Source organism: Terrapene carolina, unplaced genomic scaffold (genome assembly GCF_002925995.2).
Source record: "Terrapene carolina triunguis isolate 2854851 unplaced genomic scaffold, T_m_triunguis-2.0 Scaffold30, whole genome shotgun sequence".
Classification (NCBI taxonomy): Eukaryota; Metazoa; Chordata; order Testudines; family Emydidae; genus Terrapene; species Terrapene triunguis.
The window spans coordinates 7,260,239-7,279,044 of NW_020664381.1; the positions used below are offsets into that span (position 1 = coordinate 7,260,239).

Sequence of the window (18,806 nt, forward strand, 5' to 3'; positions counted from 1 at the left end):
TTGATATGCCAGTACTAATGAGCTAGAAACATACACCCTGTGACTGTTATAGGATTTAGGGCTAGATTCATAAAAGGGCTTAGTGGCAGTGTCCCCGATTTACACATCACTGGGAATTCACAAAACCCCCACTCACTTGCCACTAAAACCTGTAGGGGGAAGTTTATTTAGGCACCTAAGTTTTTGCAATATACGTTCCCTAGGTGCAAACATTTCTGCCTCTGAGCATGGGCACTGCTGCCTCACTTTAAGGCTAGGTCTACACTACAGCGGGGGGTCGACCTAAGATACGCAACTTCAGCTACGTGAATAGCGTAGCTGAAGTGGCGTATTTTAGGTCGACTTACCTGGCTGCCGCGCCGCCGTCGACTCCGCTACCGCCTCTTGCCACGGTGGATTTCCGGAGTCGACGGTAGAGCCATCAGGGATCGATTTTATCGCGTCTTCACTAGACGCGGTAAATCGATCCCCGATAGACCGATTGCTACCCGCCGGATCGGCGGGTAGTGAAGACGTGCCCTAAGTGTCCAGACACATTAGCCCCAGTGCAATGCGTGAACTGGGAGAAGACACACATTCCTCTGCCCAATTTGCCCGCATGGCGTGATACTCTACTACAAACTGGCTCATTTTTACATACCTTATGCAGGCAAGGCTACCCCTTGAAGACTATCTATCTGAATTAGTAAGACATTCATGAGCAGACCTCTAAATTAAGTTCACATATCAATTCTCTCCCCAGTGTATGTTTGGTTCATGGATGGACAGTGTTCTATTTAAGATACTGAACAAACATGAACTAGTGATTCATTTAGTTTAAACTGAGTAGCCTGAATGGCTATACAGGTTCTAGAGAACGCCAGTACTAGCTTCAATTAAAGCAATGTTGTTGCATTTAAAGCCTAATCACCTTATTGAGGTATTTTCTTACACAGGTTAACCCAATAGTTCAGTGGATAGTGCAGAGCATGCTATGATAGAACATGGGGACTGTTGATCAGCTGGAACTAGGGATTGTAGAAGTTTCGGAATCATGCTTACACATCCATAAAAGATGCATCTATAGCACTGTCATAGTGCCAAAGGATTAAACTCTACCTGTGCCTTGAGTACTCCTAGAATAGCAGCAGTATTCACAGCAACTTTGAAGGGGGCGGAATGGGGGGAGAATTTAAGGAAAAAGCCTAAATACAAAAATGTGATTACAAAGAGTTCAAATATATCTACTTAAGGCAACCATTCCATCTCTTTCATAGGGTTAAAATGTTACCTAAAAACCAAATTGTCAGAGACCTTTTGGCCTGATTTTCACTGGTGCCAAGCACATGAGACTCCTATTGACTTCAATAGGCATTGGGTATTCAGCCAATATCTGAAAACCAGGCCATAAGGCTACTCACCGGGGTGAAAAATGCCACTGATGCCATCACACCCTGGGCAATTTAAGAGAATCAAAGCAGGTATGTTTTAAATCGCAAACATACAGTCAGTACATTTCAGAAGGAACTGCATTCTCTTGCTTTTGTTACTCCCTTTCCCCTCCTGGGTTCACTCTATACCCTCTATTATTTTTGGGAGTGGGATAGGTAACCAAAGACTAATGGGGGGGGGGGGAGGAAGAGAGGGAGGTGAAGCTATTTTAGGTTGACCAATTAATATACACCCAGTTGCTCAAGTATTCAGGACCCACATTACTTTGAGAGAAAATGCAGACTCGGTTGTTTTTTTTAAAAACAAGTTTTAACAAAACATTTTAAAATAGAATCAAGGAAATTTATCACTAAAGCTAAGTTATCATTAATGAAAACTAAAAATAAAGCAATACTATTACTAAATCAATATCAAATAGTTAAATCAACAAAACTGTCTCAACATTGGATTAAGTTAAAACAAATTAGTTGTAGAGATAATAAATCCTTATAACGTCCAAGGAAGATTTTAAGAAGGTAGCTGGTTGTTTGGTTATATCAACCACAACTAAGAAATGTTATCAACTGTAACCAAGTCTGAGTTGAGCTGGTTAAGAGCTCAATAGTGAAACAAAATAAGAATGTCTGAACCACAACCTCAGAGCCAATTAAGCTTCCTTCCTAACATTTTATTATGATGTGGTAGCTAACCCTTTCATCTTCTCCCAAGATATTACAATACAGAGTTTAACAAAACACTTTTGATACGTTAGACAAAACTTGCTTACCAGAAACTACCAGTGACAGCTCTCTCATCTCTGCACATTTAAATACAGGACACAAAACATTTTAATAAATATCTTTAAAGACAAATTAATTTTAGGGCTATTTAACACCTGAAGAAATTTTTGTTCTGGCACCTTTCCCATATGGATTATAAGCACTCATACACAAGTGCATGTCCAGTGCCACACACGGACATCCTAAAACTAAAAGATTTAAAAGGCTGAGATGTCTCCCAATTAATAAAAGCAAATGACAAAAATGGAAAAAAGTAAGAACAACATGACAAGGGTTTCCTAAACTCTTCAGCTTTCAGTCTTCTGGACTCTCCTAGCACAGGAGCGTAAATTGCAGCCAAGGAGCCAGATGGGGATGTTATCGGCACATAGCCCACTAGTGAGTAGCATTCTTCAAGGGCAGGAAAATACTGGTCAGAGGCTCACGTAGACTAAATCAGTTGATGTTATGACCTCCTCTCCCTGAGATGATCAACCTTGGTTCTGCAAGGTCAGTCCTTTCTGTGGTTGGCTTGGTGACCCAAAAGGCTGGAATTCTCAGCTTTACCCTAGATTCTTATAGTTTGCAAACTTCTCTCACTCAGCATCTTCCTCCAAGGCTTTTGGACAAATCTGATTCTATGTCTACCTCGAAGCCATGCAACCTAGTCCAATCAGAATTAATTTAGGTCATTGTTAGCCAAATCAAATCCAGAGACATCCCATTTAAACCAATAATTTTGAAATTATTCAGGGTGTTGTATACCACAGAGACAAAGTCTATGAGCCCCCAAAACAAAAATCCAGATACAAATCCTATTTGAGGAAGCCTCCACAGTATTATCTCAGTAAAAGTTCTTAAGATGACATTAGGTTACCAATTTGCTGGCAGTTCAATATTTTTAAAAAATCCTACACAAATAGCTGATTTAGAAGATCCAATTGTTCACCAACTGCTCACCCAGCAACAAAGTTAAAAATAAATGTAACATAACATAAGAACGGCCATACTGAGTCAGACCAAAGTTCCATCTAGCCCAGTATCCTGTTTTCCGATAGTGGCAATGCCAGGTGCTCCAGAGGGAATGAACAGGCAGGTAATCATCAAGTGACCATCCTCATCGCCCATTCCCAGCTTCTGGCAAACAGAAGCTAGGGACACCATCCCTGACCATCCTAGCCAATAGCCATTGATGAACCTATCCTCTATGAATTTATCTAGTTCTTTTTTAATCCTGTTATAATCTTGGCCTTTACAACATCCTCTGGCAAAAAGTGTTCCACAGGTTGACTGTGCTGTGTGAAGAAATACTTCCTTTTGTTTGTTTTAATTTCATTTGGTGACCCCTAGTTCTTATGTTATGAGAAGGAGTAAATAACACTTCCTTATATACTTTCTCCACACCAGTCATGTTTTTATAGACCTCTATCATATCCCCCTTTAGTCATCTCTTTTCCAAGCTGAAAAGTCCCAATCTTATTAATCTCTCCTCATTTGGAAGCCGTTCTATACCCCTAATCATTTTTGTTGCCCTTTTCTGAATCTTTTCCAATTCCAATATAAAATTTGCTTGACTCATGACAAATTCACAGTACCCTTCCTGTTTTGGAGCTAGGCTATCGGTCAAACAACACTCTCCTGAAACCTTCACCTTGATAGAGGTGAAGTCTATCAGTATTAAGATTGTTTACAAATATACAATTTTCAATTTTTTTATATAGGGACAGCACTCTCCTATAGGCTATTTCTTGAGGTGCCTTCCTGCTCTACCTCTGATGTCTCAGATTTCAATGTCCGTGTCCATTCTCTCCGTGTCACCCTCCCATGCACTAAACTGTAATTATTTCACTATGCTGCTCCCTTCCCCCTTCTCTCCCCATCCCCCATGTTCTCTCTCACCTACTTTAAATTATTTTCTCATCCGCCACCCTCTCGTCCCTATTCACCTACCCATTCAGACACTGATTTGAGTGACCTAAGTAGGCTTGGCAGAATTTGATTTTTATAATGGAAAGATTACACCAATTTTAAGCATTTATTTTAATTTAAATTCTCCACAGTTATGGGAAATTACGAGCAGGAGAGGTCAATTTAATGACAAGCATGGAGATTTAAAAAAGTTATTGCTTTGTAACGGTTAAAAACAAGTTGTCAACGCCACATGTCAAAAACATACAAAGTAAACACTGTATCTTTAAATCAAATTAACAAGTTCTCAAGCCAACATTTTTCTTACTTTACTTATTAGTAAATTATTACCGACACCAATAGATATTTAATTCTTCCAAGCCTAGACTCAAGACACCTGATGGCCAGAAGACAAAACTGACTGCTGCTGTTGAGGAACAGGGAGAAGCCAATCAGCTCCCCCCTCACACCAGTTGCTGGAAAAGGAGAGGGTGCTGGAGTTGCTTAGATTAGGATTTGTTTCCAGGCTCAGCATGGAAGCCCTCTCTTTTAGCGCTTCTGTCGAGTAGAGGTTTGATAAATATGAAAACCTAACCTCACTTCCAGCCCCTCTGGCTACTGGCATAGAGCAGCACAATCTTCTTTCCCCTCGTGCTGCTGCACAGTTGAGGGTGGTGGTATTATTTACATCACAGTGCCAGCTAGAAACCCCGATCATAGATCAGAGCCCCAGTGTGCTAATCGGTGTACAAACCACACAACGAAAACTAGTCCTTGGCCTCAACAACTTATGATTAAGGCTAAGATTTTGTCACAGTTATCTTTAGTAAAAGTCAGGGACAGGTAACAGGCAATAAATAAAAATTCAGGGAAGCCCATGACCTGTCCCTGACTTTTACTAAAGATAACCGTGACAAAATGGGGCGGGAGGGGGGGTCCAGCACCCACCACTGCTGCAGCTCTGGGGTCTCCCCACCACCCACAGCGTCTGGGAGTTGTGAGCCCCCCTCCCCTGGCTGGCAGCTCCAGCCCCGCCACCCTGGGGCTGAAGCAGAAAATGTCAGGGAGGTCTCTTGAAGTCATGGATTCAGTGACCTAATCCTAACCTCATTTATGATCCAAGTAGTAACTGCCCCTCACCACTCCATTCTTTTGCACTCTCCTTTGCCGGGGCTTGCCTGTGCTGCTGCTCACAGCTTTGTCAAGCAGCAGCTGCGGCTCAAAACTAGCCTGACTCTTTCAGTTTAAATTATTTGCTTTTGGTTGCATCTGCAAGATGCTAGGCATTTTCAAATCAGTTTCCACACTTCCGCAATTTAGAACAGCTCTGAGCAGGATAGTACCATAGGACTGGAAGGCTCAGAATGCAGTCCCCTGCTACTGCCGGCAACCCCATCACAAAATGCCTTTCATAAACTTATCAGGCTCCATCTTAAAGCTACTTAGGTTAGGTCTGCCGCAGAGGCACAGGTACCGCATGGCCTCCAGAAGACGAGGCTGCATTGGTTTATATTCACAGCCACAAAGGGCAGAAAGTTAAACTTTAAAACCTTGATTCTGCAGAAAATTATGATAGGGGCCTCACACTCTGGTTCCGAATATCTAATAATTACTAGATTCCATGGTCTGAATGAGCTTATTTGAATCACCTTTACAACTCGCCCATTCCTGGGGCATGACCATTCTCCAGCATCAATTAGATAAACTTTCAGACTAATGAATTATGCAAGAATGCCCACAGCCCAAGGTGTCCTTTATAACTGTCGAATGCTGGGACACCAAGGATATCCCATACATAGAGGCCAGAATGTACCATGAGAGCCATTATAGTGGCTCTAGGGCCACTGAAAGATTTCTCTACATAGGAGGGAGTCATCTTGGAGGGTAGTTACACCAGGCTTACATTTGCAACACCAGATTGCACAAGTGAAACTGAGCCCAATTTTCATCTTCTCAACCTTGAGAACCCCTAGATTTAATTGCTCCCCCTCCATTCCACCGGTTGGGGGCAACGTACCAAAACAAAAATAAAGTTTACAAAAACTAGTTTATGGTTAGTATCGAGAATGGTTGCTGTCCATTTTTAGTATTATGAACATGATTATGTTATAATGCAAATGTATCACTCATTTCTATCATTCTGCAGAGACAACAGCCTCAAAGAAATATTTCAGTAAGACACTGCTTTTTGGATGAAACTGAAAAATATCCTGGGATGCTCACTCTCTCAGGCACATGTTGTGCAAGCTAAGAGAACAGCCACATCACTAGCGAGAGAATAAAAGCTAAAACAGTTTGCCACCACTGTCCTCCCCTACAGTTTTTCTAAAAGAACTTATGGAGGTAAATATGGCAAGTTGGCAGCTGGTGTGCACATTCTGTCCACCTCCCCTCCTGGGCCTGCACTATTCATTTAGGGCTGCACTGCTATGGGCACACCAACGTAACAGATTCTGCAGCTTCATTGGAGTGATTTGCTGCCTTGCAAGCAGCTTTCTGCCAGTGCCCTGGACTTCAAGTTATGGAGGTAGCAGTGCAGAATCAAACCCTGCCCCCATGGCTTTTTATTTTCTTGGCACATGCCACACTAAGTGTATTAGCTCTTGTTTTCTGGCCAAGTTCTACAAGTATGTTCTGCCTACCTAAATTCCTCTTATAGTTTTAAGTAGACTGGGATATTCTTAGTTTCTTTGGGTGGATTAGTATAGGGTTACCATATTCAAACATTTAAAAAAAAGGAGGACACTCCACAGGGCCCCGGTCCGGGCCCCGGCCCTGCCCCAACTCCGCCCCTTCCTCGCCCCAACCCCACCCCTTCTCCGCCCCCATTCCAACTCCTTCCCCAAAGTCCCTGCCCCAACTCTGCCCCCTCTTCTGAGCAACCCGCATTCCCCCTCCTCCCTCCCGCTCTGATCTTGGTTGGGGGTTGCTAAGTGCTTCCCTGCTCCCCACTCGCCCCCCGCCCCTGCAGCCTCTGCGCCCCCTGCTCCCCACTCACCCTGCAGCCTCTGCATCCCCCCGCCCCTGCAGCCTCTGTGCCCCCTGCTCCCCACTCACCCTGCAGCCTCTGCACCCCCTGCCCCTGCAGCCTCTGTGCCCCCTGCTCCCCACTCGCCCTGTAGCCTCTGCGCCCCCTGCCCCTGCAGCCTCTGTGCCCCCCGCCCCTGCAGCCTCTGTGCCCCCTGCTCCCCACTCACCCTGCAGCCTCTGCGCCCCCTGCCTGCCCTGCCCCTGCAGCCTCTGCGCCCCCCCGCCCCTGCAGACACTGCGCCCCCTGCCTGCCCTGCACCTGCAGCCTCTACACACACCCCCTGCCGCCTGCCCTGCTCCCCCCGCTCACCAGGCAGAGGGAGAAATGCAAGCTCCACGTGGACTCAAACACTGCCGGCTGCTCTGTGGAGGAGGAGGTAGAGGGGGAGGGACTCTGGCTGCTAGAGGCCCTAGTGGCTGCGAGCGGCTTTCAATCAGGCCAGGTGTCCAATCAACTGCGCCGCACTCCGCAGGAGGGGAAGGGGGAAATCCCGGACATTTCTTCTTGATTAGAAATCTCCCCCCGGACAGCCATTTAACACTGAAAAACCCGGACATGTCCGGGGAAACCCGGACGGATGGTAACCCTAGATTAGTATTTAAATGGTCACTAAGTTCCACCCCAGAAAGGGCTGCATTTTAGTGGTGGATGAAGAGTGAGGGACTGCAAGATTTATTACAAGTAACTAAAGTCAATGAAGTTAAAACATAAGACAGCTTACACTATCTACAATTTCTCCCAAATAATTTCAGAAATACATGGGTTTGGGTTTTTTCCTCCCATTTTTATTGAAACTTTTTACAGAATACTTTTTAACAAGACAAAATGCCACAGTAAAGGAATGTAAACTGCAAGAAACAGTTTGAATTATCCAGATACTCTCTAAAAAGAGTTTTAGTTTGAAGACAAATGCAGTAGGCAAGATAATATGCAAACAGTATACACAGGGTCAGCAGTGAGAACTAGGAGTTTTGCATCAGGTTTACTTCAAAGTTTTTATAACAATATAATACTCTAGTCACTAGACCAAAATTACCTTATCATACATCATTTCTATGACAAGAACTTCTAGATATGGACACTAACAATTTACAAGTATAATTAAGCTATATTCATCTCATTAACACTGCTAAATCTATATTCCTACTACAAGAATTTTTAAAGTCTTCTGTCTAATAAGATCTTGCTAGACCCTTAAACAAACACTTGACTAAAGAGAGACCTGGACCCAACTAGATTTGCCTGATCTGCATGTCCATTTGGTTCATTCCATATCAGTCTGGGGCTGGGGGAAAAGCAGAATTCAAATGCTATATAATATTGTTTGGTTTTGGTCAGCAATGTACTTTAGTTGAATAGTTAAAAATAAGGCAGTTCATTAACTGGTATTTTATATAAAAGCTGCAGAAAATACAACAGCAACAAAAACAAAAGTATTTCACAGAAATCTAAGAAAAAAGATCTATCAATATACAAGGTAAAAGCAGCATCACTTTGACACTGCTTTTAAAAAAAGATAAATGAAAAGATTTCTGTAGTGATATTAAAGAATTTGCTTTCTTCTTGAAGAAGACTACTAACATTTTGCACAGCAACTATTTTTTTAATAATCACCTCATTTAAAAACGTGTATTCGTAGACATAGAATTGTCATATAACAGCATCACCATCTTTGCTCAGAGTGTCTGACTTTATACAGTGAAGCTGATAATCTATTTAAAAAGTGTCACAAGATGTCACTACATAGTGTATTTGATAGCAGAACTAAAATAAAGCAAATGCCTTTTAAACCAACACCATAAAGAAAAACCCCTAAGTGTTTTGTAGACAAAAAACAAAACCATTTTTCAAACATGAGCATTTTGAGATTTCACCAGTAAAATCAGAGATCCTAGTTATATATTTATTTATATTCTACAACTACTCTTTATCCTAGCCTAATTAAAGCACATTAAACCACTGAATTATACACATTTTCTTAAAACAAAAAACAAAACAAAACAAAAAACCTTTAAAACAGTGCACATAAGTTTTTACACTTTAAAACATCACATGTAACAAGGTTAGTATTAATTTCAAAACAATTACGTTTAAGGGCATAGAACATACAGTTACTGAATAAATACATGAGTATTTTTGCTTTATTATACACTACCGAATCCAAAGTGTGTCTCTCAAAGAAAGCTAGAGATTAATGACTCCAAAGATTTTTCAAACCTCTTCCACACAGTCCTTTCTCCGAAAGATTTTCCCCAACAACTCTGTTATCTTAGGATAAGAATAAAAAAAATAAAGCTGCATGTTTTAGACATGCAAGAATCTTTCACTTTGGGTGCTCAAGCAGAGGTCCTGTGATGGCTATTCCCCACATCCTGGCCTTTATGGGTGGCTGGAGGGGAGGAGAGAAAAGAGAAGTAGAGTGGTGGAAAGCATACAAAGGGTAAACTGAACCATCACATTTCCTTCTGGATATCAATGAAAGCTAAAGGGGAAAAAAAAACACTTTGGCAGAGAATGGCATCAACAGAAGTTCTCCAAAACGGAGGGGAAGTTTTCCAGAATGACGTGCACAAAAAGCTTTCAAGAAGCGGTCTCTTTTTAAAATAAGAAGCTTTTACTAAATCAGTGGGAGAAAATTAAGAAAAAATAAGTTAAGGTGAACAAAAGGGTGTCATTTAAAATTAAGCTATAAAAGTGGCAAAATAGGCATTATCAAGTGCCACGTTTCAAAAGTTCAAGGCAATAAATAACCAGTTATGTCATGATGGGTAGGAAAATCCTTCTGGATCTCTGTGGCAATTGGTCCAAGTCCAAAGCAACAGGTATTGGCCCCCAAGAGAGTCCGTTATAGAATATCCTATGTTTGCAGTTTTGCAAGCCCCAAGAGTTAATGGTAAACCAACAACATTACATCTAATCTGGGTTCACATCTCTTTTGATTAGATCATTACTCACAAGACTGGTAGAGGCATGTTTACGCTCTAAAAACGCTGAAGCAATTTCTTACACACTGTAGTCCATGGCATGGTCCAAGTCAGAGTGTTCTTGCCCATCAAATATGGTATGTGCATAAAGTAGCAAAAGGAATGTAATAAAGTTGTTACCGTGGTTCCGCAGTTTAATGCAAACTCATTATTAATACAGGTCTTCACTTTTACCTGAATGCTAAAAGATCCTGAGCCACTGTTTTAACGTTCCAAGGATTATGCATTATTGCATTGGATTTTGCTTTCTATGCATGAAAACGATCCTGATAAACATCAAAATGAAGAGAGAAAACCTTGTCAAGTTACCCTCTTTCATACAACTGTGAGACATTACATAGCAGAAGGCTATGCACAGCTTCTCAGTATAAGAATATAAACATAAAAGTTTGAGATCATGCAGAAAATATTCTTGGGTGCAGTTGTATTAATATGAATGATTCTACAGTAGACAGCATTAATACCATCAGTATTTTAAAAACAAAATAAAACATCTCTACTCATTAACAGCCATTAGACTTCATGAATGAAATTCTAGCCCCATTTGCCATTGACTTCATTGGAGCCAATATTTCACCCCATAACGGAGACTGCAATATAAGAGCCTGGTGATTATCCAGTTTACAGTCCCTTTAAAATGGAGAGAAATATACCTAATAAGCATATTTTAAAGATGATAAACATTCCCTCCCTATGGTATAGATTTTTTTTTTTTAAATGAAATCTCAAAGATTACACACAGTCTTCACAGCTGACTTGCATTAACCTACAATTGGCATTTTCATAGCCGACTATGCCCATGTTAAAACTATCCCATTTGACTTTCTTACATTACAGAAGTATTAAAAGATATATTCTGGAAGGAATGTTAGTAAGAAGAGAGATAAGGAACAATGGAGAGGAAAAGCAGCAAGATTCAGTTTCCATATAAAACTTGGTAATACTGACACTTGCACATGGGCTAGTGTGGTCATACACTTTACCTCTCTTACTCCTAGGACACCAAGACTGAACTAGTGTTTTCAGTTACAGATCAAACAAGCTATGTAAAAAACAACTGGTAGGTGTATTTTATCTATTAGATGTATTAAGTAAGGCTAGAGGATGTTTAATAAATTATGTGCAGAGAAGAACATTAACAAGTTCTACACTGACAGCTAAGATGCAGAAATTGAGCTTGCTTGAATATGAAGAAATCATGCAGAGGTTAGTGGGGAAACAAGGTTTTTTTTTATTATTATTATTAATTATTATTATTAAGAAAAGCCCAGTATGAAGACAGTAGTTTCTTTTAAAAAGCCACCCAAAAGTAAGGGCATATCTACACTACAAAAAAGTGTAGAGTCAACATCCAGCCACCACAGTAATTAAGTCAGTAGGGAGTGTCCACATCCCCACACTCATTGTGTTGGTGGAGTGGGTCCTCACTAGCAGCGCTTGCATCGATGCACAGAACAATGCGTTGTGGGTAGCTAACCACCAATTCAACTAGCCGCAGCAGGGTTTGGGAAGGACTTGCAATACCTCATGGGAACAAAACATCATCGCAGGAGGGAATAGGAACATGGCTTTGACCTCCCACGATGGTTTCCTCTCTCCGTTCCTTCCTCCTCTGAGATCAACAGCAAACAACCCATACTTTCTTGCACCTTTTTTCCCCGAAAGCCTGGCTTAGCCACACATATGCCATAGCTTGAGAAGCACGGACCCCGCTCAGCTCTGCACTCTTGTGGTGAGCATTACATACTTCAGGATAAGGCATGTGGTGTATTTCCAGAGCCAAGACAGGAGCCACCACACAGAACACTGTGATATCACTCAAGCAAGCCATAGAGCAAAACAATGCAGTTGCACAGCAGTTGCACACGGTGGAGTGCAGTTTCTGGTCCCAGGAAACAAGCACTGACTGGTGGGACCGGACTGTTATGCAGCTATGGGATGACAAGCAGTGGCTGCAGAACTTTTGAATGCAGAAGGCCACTTTCCAGGAACTTTGTGCAGAGCTTTCACCAGCCCTGAAGTGCAGCAACACAAGAATAAGATCTGCTCTGACAGTGGAGAAGAGTTGCGATCACTCTGTGGAAGCGTGCAAAGCCAGACTTCTACTGGTCAGTAGGGAATCAATTTGGAGTTCGTAAATCAACTGTGGGAGCTGCTGTGATCCAAGTTTGCAGGGCCATTAATAGACTTCTGCTAAGAAGGGTAATGACTCTGGGAAGCGTGCAGGACATAGTGGATGGTTTTGCCGCAACAGACAGAACGCATATCCCAATCTTGGCACAAACCACCTTGCCAAAGACTACATAAACCGAAAGGGGTACTTCTCAATGGTGTTGCAAGTGCTGGTGGATCACAGGGGCATTTCACCGACATCAACGTGGGATGGCCAGGAAAGGTGCGTGAGACATCTTTAGGAACACAGGTCTGTTCAGAAAGCTGCAAGCAGGGACTTGCTTTCCAGATTGCAAAATAGCCATTGGTGATGTTGAAATGCCAATCGTGATCCTGGGAGACCCAGCCTATCCCTTGCTCCCATGGCTCATGAAGCCATACATCGGCTCCCTGGACAGCAGGAAGGAGCGGTTCAACCATAGGCTGAGCAAGTGCAGACTGGTGGTGCAATGTGTCTTTGGACATTTAAAGGGTCACTGGCACAGTTTGCTTACTAGATTAGACCTCAGTGAAAACAATATCCCCATTGTTATCGGTGCCTGCTGTGTGCCCCATAATATCTGTGAGGTAAAGGGAGAGAAGTTTCTGCAGGGGTGCGGTGTGGAGGCAGATGGGCTGGCAGCTAATTTTGAGCAGACAGATACCAGGGCAAGAAGAGGAGCCAAGCAAGGAGCTCTGTTTCTCTGGGAGGCTTTGGAAACGAGTTTCAGTAATGAGCTACAGTAATGTGCACCGCTTATCTGCATTGTGCCTTCCTCCACCATCCCCTCCACTGCATCAGTTCCCCTGTACCTCCCCTCCCCCAAGTCCCCATGCTTGGAATAAATTTAAAAAAAAAAAGTATTTAATTCTCTAAACATTGTCTTTTATTGCGCGCACACACACCCCCACCCCCACCCCACCCCCAGGAAAATAATTTAACCTTGGGCAAACTGTGATAAAATTGGAGGGGAGAAACCAAGCCTGCTTGTGTCTGAAAACATGGAAGTCTTGCCCATTAAAGGTCTTTGAATGACTGCCTTTTGTTTTTAGCACCCTCCCCGGTGTTGAGTGGAAGGGATACTGCCCCTTCCCCTGCCACTTCCTGGAACATTTGGGAAGGAGTATTGGGAACAGGGCAATGCTTGCAGGCCATTCTACAGGGGCTGTAGAGGGAATCTAGCTGCAAGTTGTTTTTCTTGATGCTCAGACGCCTCAATGTGTCCAATTGGTCCTTCATAATCTGCATCTCATCCTGCATGGGACACTCATGCTCCTGGTATGCTCTCCATCTGTCTGTATCTATGTCCAGTTTTTCAAACAATGAAATCCTCCAGGCTCTTAGATCCGTGTCAGCTGTCCCAGAGGCATTCATTATCTTGTTGGACATGTCATCATGCATTTTTTTTCCACCTTCTAATCTGCTAAAGCCTCTCCGCCAGCGTGGAGGATATGCTGAAGGCCAAACTTTCCACTATAAGGCATGCAAAGCACAAGGCAACCATTGTCAGTGCATACCCTGGGTGTAGTGCAAGGTTGCCATTTAAATATCACTTCCCTTATTACACTGAAGTGCAAGCCAGAAAATAATCAGAATCCCTGGCTGTTCAATGAACCAGTTTGCTGTTCCAGCCATGGTGAGTATGGCCCAGCAGCCTGGGTAACAGGCCTTGTGCTGCAACTTGTGGGAAACCCCTATTGGGAGCACAGGTGGGTAGGTGGACAATGCCCCCTCGCATTAGGAACACAGACATTGCTTTGAGACCAAGGACCAGCGTTAAGCTTCCCAAATTGTGGTCTTTGTCCAAAGCGGCTTGGGGAGGGGGAGAAGAAAGAGGGTTGCAGCCACAAGGGAACACAGGAAGCCCACCCACCCCCTTACCTTAACATTGCTGGTAGTAGTCACCTTGGGCTTGCAGATTGAGGTCAACACCAATCCCTGCCAACCAAACCACCAGCATGTTCGGGAAACAATGGTCAAGGGACCCAGAAACCACCACGGGGGAGGAGGAAGGGGGAGAGAATATCACATGCTCTATTGTTTGCAGTATGAGCACTTGTAATGAAAAACTTCCACCCCAAGGTTGACCCTATGCGATATCAGTTTCCTGAGGGAAACAGAGGCAGCACAGGAACAAATGCTGCAAACATCTGGGTACAGACCAGGTCCGCATGTTGCTGCCGCAATGATGCCAACACAGTTGATACTGGAGTGGCATGGGAAAGTGTCCTACCGTGGAGGAAGAAATAAGGTAGTCCTCCGCAGAAGCCTTCTGCAAAGGATTGCAGAGTACCTCCATGAAAGTTTCCTAGAGATCTCCATGGAGGATTCCCAGGCCATCCCTATGGACATAAACAGTCTTTTCGGGGGGGGGGGGGGGCACCCTAACTGGAGTAGCCGCCGGGAGGCAGACACTCACTGCACCTCACTTTTTCTTCATATTAAAACAAAAAAAAAAATATAACAGCATGTAACCCCTACAGTTTGATTGGAATTGCATATAATCACCAGAGATGCCTTCTGAGGCATCACGCTTGGCAACCATGCTGTCCTGCAACCAGCTGGACTGCTCTGGGGTTAAAAACAGCTCCTGGCTCTTGAGGAGAATGGATCCCCCACTCACCTCCCTCCCATTTGCCTCATCATCATCCAGAATGTCCTCCTTGTTTTTGCCTGAGGTGGCCCTGGACTCAGACTCCTGGGAGGTATCCAAGCTATGGCAGGGGGGTAGTGGTGGGGTTGCCACTGAGAATCGCATGCAGCTCATAGTAGAAACAGCATATCTGTGGGGCAGAATCAGAATGACTGTTCATCTCCCGTCTTCTGGTACGCCTGCCAAAGTTCTTTGATTTTCACGTGGCACTGCTACATGTCCCTCGTGTAGCCCTTCTCCCTCATGTCCCACGCAATCTTTTTGTAGATGTCTACGTTTCTTCAGCTGGATTAGAGCTGTGCCTGTACCGACTCTTTTCTTCGCAGACCAGTAAGATCCACCACCTCCTGTGTACTTACTTCAGGCTGGAGCGCGTTTGGGGCTTTGACTCTCCATGGTCAGCTGTGCTGGCGAGCTCTCCACTTTGATCAAACAGGAAACGGGAATTCAAAAGTTCCTGGGTCTTTAACAGGGGAGAGGCGGTTTCCTGTGTACCTGGCTGCTGAGCAGCAGAGTTGCAAACCATCTCCAGAGTAATCATAGCGGAGAACTGTGGGACTCCTCCTGGAGGCCAATTCAGTCAACTTACACAACACTGTGTTTACACTGCCTCTCTGACCCACCAACAACAATGTAAGTGCTACACCTCTCACAAAGGTGAATTAAGTCGACGTTACAGGCGAGTTAAGTCAGTGGAAGGGACCTGGTACAGTAGAACCTCAGAGTTATGAACACCTCAGGAATGGAGGTTGTTTGTAACTCTGAACAAAATGTGATGGTTGTTCTTTCAAAAGTTTACAACTGAACATTGACTTAATACAGCTTTGAAACTCTACTATGCAGAAGAAAAATGCTGCTTTTAACCATCTTAATTCAAATGAAACAAGCACAGAAACAGTTTCCTTACCTTGTCATCAACGTGGGGGTTTTTTTTGTTTGTTTTTAAAAAAAACTTTCCCTTTATTTTTTTTAGTGGTTTATGTTTAACACAGTACTGTACTGGATGGTTCCCCCCTCTCCTACCACGTCTCTGCTGCTGCCTGAATGTGTACTTCTGGTTCCAAATGAGATATGTGGTTAACCAGTCAGTTCATAACTCTGAGGTTCTACTGTAGTGTAGACACATGTATTATTAAGTCTACAAAAGGTGGCTTTCATCAACCTAAGTTTATAGCGTTGATCAGGCCTCAGTTATGAAGACACGGAGAGAATACAGCCATTTTATCAACTGAGTTTCCAACTATGACAACAAAACTTTACCATAATTAATCCAACAATAGATTGTCTTACTTCTGTGAAGCTACATAGTGACAGGACTAGATTGATCCCCATTGGAAATAAACTTTTAGAACTAGTGTAATGTGGACTTTTAGTATGAAAAAATTTGAAATTTAAAAGATAGAGCTAAGTAAACTGTGTATTTTAGTATTCAAAGTATGATCAAACATGCCAATACACTGAAACTACTGGTCTTTAAAAGCATAAACCTAATACAGTTATAATTCTTCCGGAATATTACATGTTGTTACAGGGTTAAAATGTTATCACTGATCATAAGTATGAGTGTACATGGCACTGGGCATTGTGCAGTAAACATGTAAAGTGGGCTTGGTAGAAAAGAACTCATCTGGGGCAAAGGAACAAGGGAAGAGACTGTACTAGGCAGGCTGCTGTTTATCTAGGTGGAGGCCCTATTACTGTGTGAGGCATTCTAGGGAAGGGGTAAGGAGGACTGAAGCAGTGGCAGTAAAGCGAAGGGTCCCTGAGCCAGCCTACCTGTGAGAGGCAGGTGGTAACACAGTCATTAAAACTAGATCAAGAAGGGCCAGTAAGCAAACCCTCTAATGCCAGTTGTTGATGGAAATATATGCGGAGTTAGTAGGGGATAGTGCCGGTTAACATCCCAAAGATGGCAGACCACATACCCGAAGTGTGCCACTGAGCCCAACTGAGCATTTTAGCCAGGCCCTGAAAACACAAATAGAAGCTCTTGGTCCATAGCCACTCTGTCCCTATACAAAGGGGTAGAGGCTCCCTGAGTTCTTTATCCCCCTCCTCTTCCTAGTGTATCCATCTAGATTTAGGGCAAACGCATCCAAACTTTTTACTGTTTACCCTGCATATAAAAAGAGTTTTATTCATTTTTGTACACCGTGTATACCCCCAATACACCTCCAATAACTAACTTATGAACTTGAGTTTCCATTTTTACAGAATCTTTCATGTACTAAGAATTTATCATTTAAAAAAGAATGTTTTTCTGTATGAAGTAAGCCATTGAAACAACAACTTTTACACACATTGACACAACACTACCAAAACCAAGCCTCAGCCACATACGGTAATGGCCGTCACCTACACTATTCAAACATGGCTCATATGCTCATCTCTCTATTGTGATCCACAGTGTTCTACCCTCCAAGTGCAAGATCTAAACAGAGCTGATAACGAACAGTAGTTGCTGTGAAACATCTTGGCATCTATTCAAATCCACAGACCTACCACTCTCAATTGCTATTTCAAGAGTACGGTAAATTACAAGTTCCATCTGATAATCTAGTTATTGTTGGTTTACCAAGAGCTGTTCAGTGACCCACTGGAGTTCTATGCAGCAAGATGTTTTTCCTCCAACAGTCAATAATTAGATTCAACCCAGATTCCATTAACCTACCATTTTTACTCACACCAAGTAGCACACTACATTAAAATCAACAGGCTACTCAGGGTAATTAAATTGGGTATTAAACTGTGTCCAATTCTGCAAACCCTTAATACAGTTGCCAGTAACAGCCCCTAGGGGAAAAAACTTCAATCAAAATCTCATCTTTTGTGCACTCCTGTAATTTGAGGTTGCTTTGCTAAAGCACAAAAAGTTGTTTTGCTTTTCCACATATGCATCAAAAAAAGCCCAGCTGAAGATAATTAAGCTGCCCACTACATTCACTTACTTCCCCATGGGGAATCCTTCATACTATGCTTTTCCTAACATATGAAGTTAGAAAGCAAGAGTACTGTGCTAAATACAGACTCTTGTTATTTGTTGCTTCCACTTCCCTCTTCCAAAATAGCAATTTAAAACAAATATCCATAGTACACGTTTGTTAACATTTAACAGACTGCATTGCATCTAGCTTGGTGATAGGGTTGCTAGATGTTTCCTTCAGGGGTATTTAATTTTTTTAAATCCAGCTGAAGCATATTCAAGTTTCACTTTGATCATTCTTGGGCAGATCTCTTTTCCAAGGGATAGCATGCATCTGGAGCTTGCTCCTTAAGGAGAAGCTAACCCTACTCATGTACACAGCAAAAATGTTAGAGAAATTTGGAATAGGGTGGGAGTGAATTTGTTTTGGTCAACGTTTACTAGAAAATTCACGTAGAGTATCCATCCCTTTTTCCCCCTCCCTCAGTAGGATCATAAACTAAAGTTTACAAAGTTAAACAGAGTGTAGTATCTCAGGCTTGCTTGCACCCATCCCTCAAAAATAAATATCAATCTTTCACCATACCAGTGTTTAAATTGGATAGAAGAAAGAAAAAAAGTTCAAATCTGTGACTAAGTATGTTTGGTTTCTAATCTTATGGAGAAGAGTAGAAGGCGGCTGCAGAGTGACAGCATGTTCCAAAATAATACATGAGGAGTTAAGTGCATTCAAAATGCTGTCTTTTTGTTGACTATAAATGAATTGTGGGATTTAAGCACCACACATTTTTTAATACATAGTTTTTAAAAAGTGAAAAGCTGCAAGCAAAATTAAACAGCAACATGTTGGTCAAGTTAGTACGAGTATGATACAGAGGATACCCATATATAGTTTATCTTTAAATTTAGATTGACAGCCTTGATAATGCCAATTCTACACTTAATTTTTCCCCCCCACTTTAATAT

General features: G+C 42.6%; 1 protein-coding gene across 2 annotated transcripts in view; it reads right to left on the reverse strand.

Annotated features, from left to right (window-relative positions):
* The window catches only part of LOC112104631 (sodium/myo-inositol cotransporter), a 51,603-nt gene that overhangs the window by 9,949 nt on the left and 22,848 nt on the right, over nt 1–18,806 (reverse strand). The window lies entirely within an intron of this gene.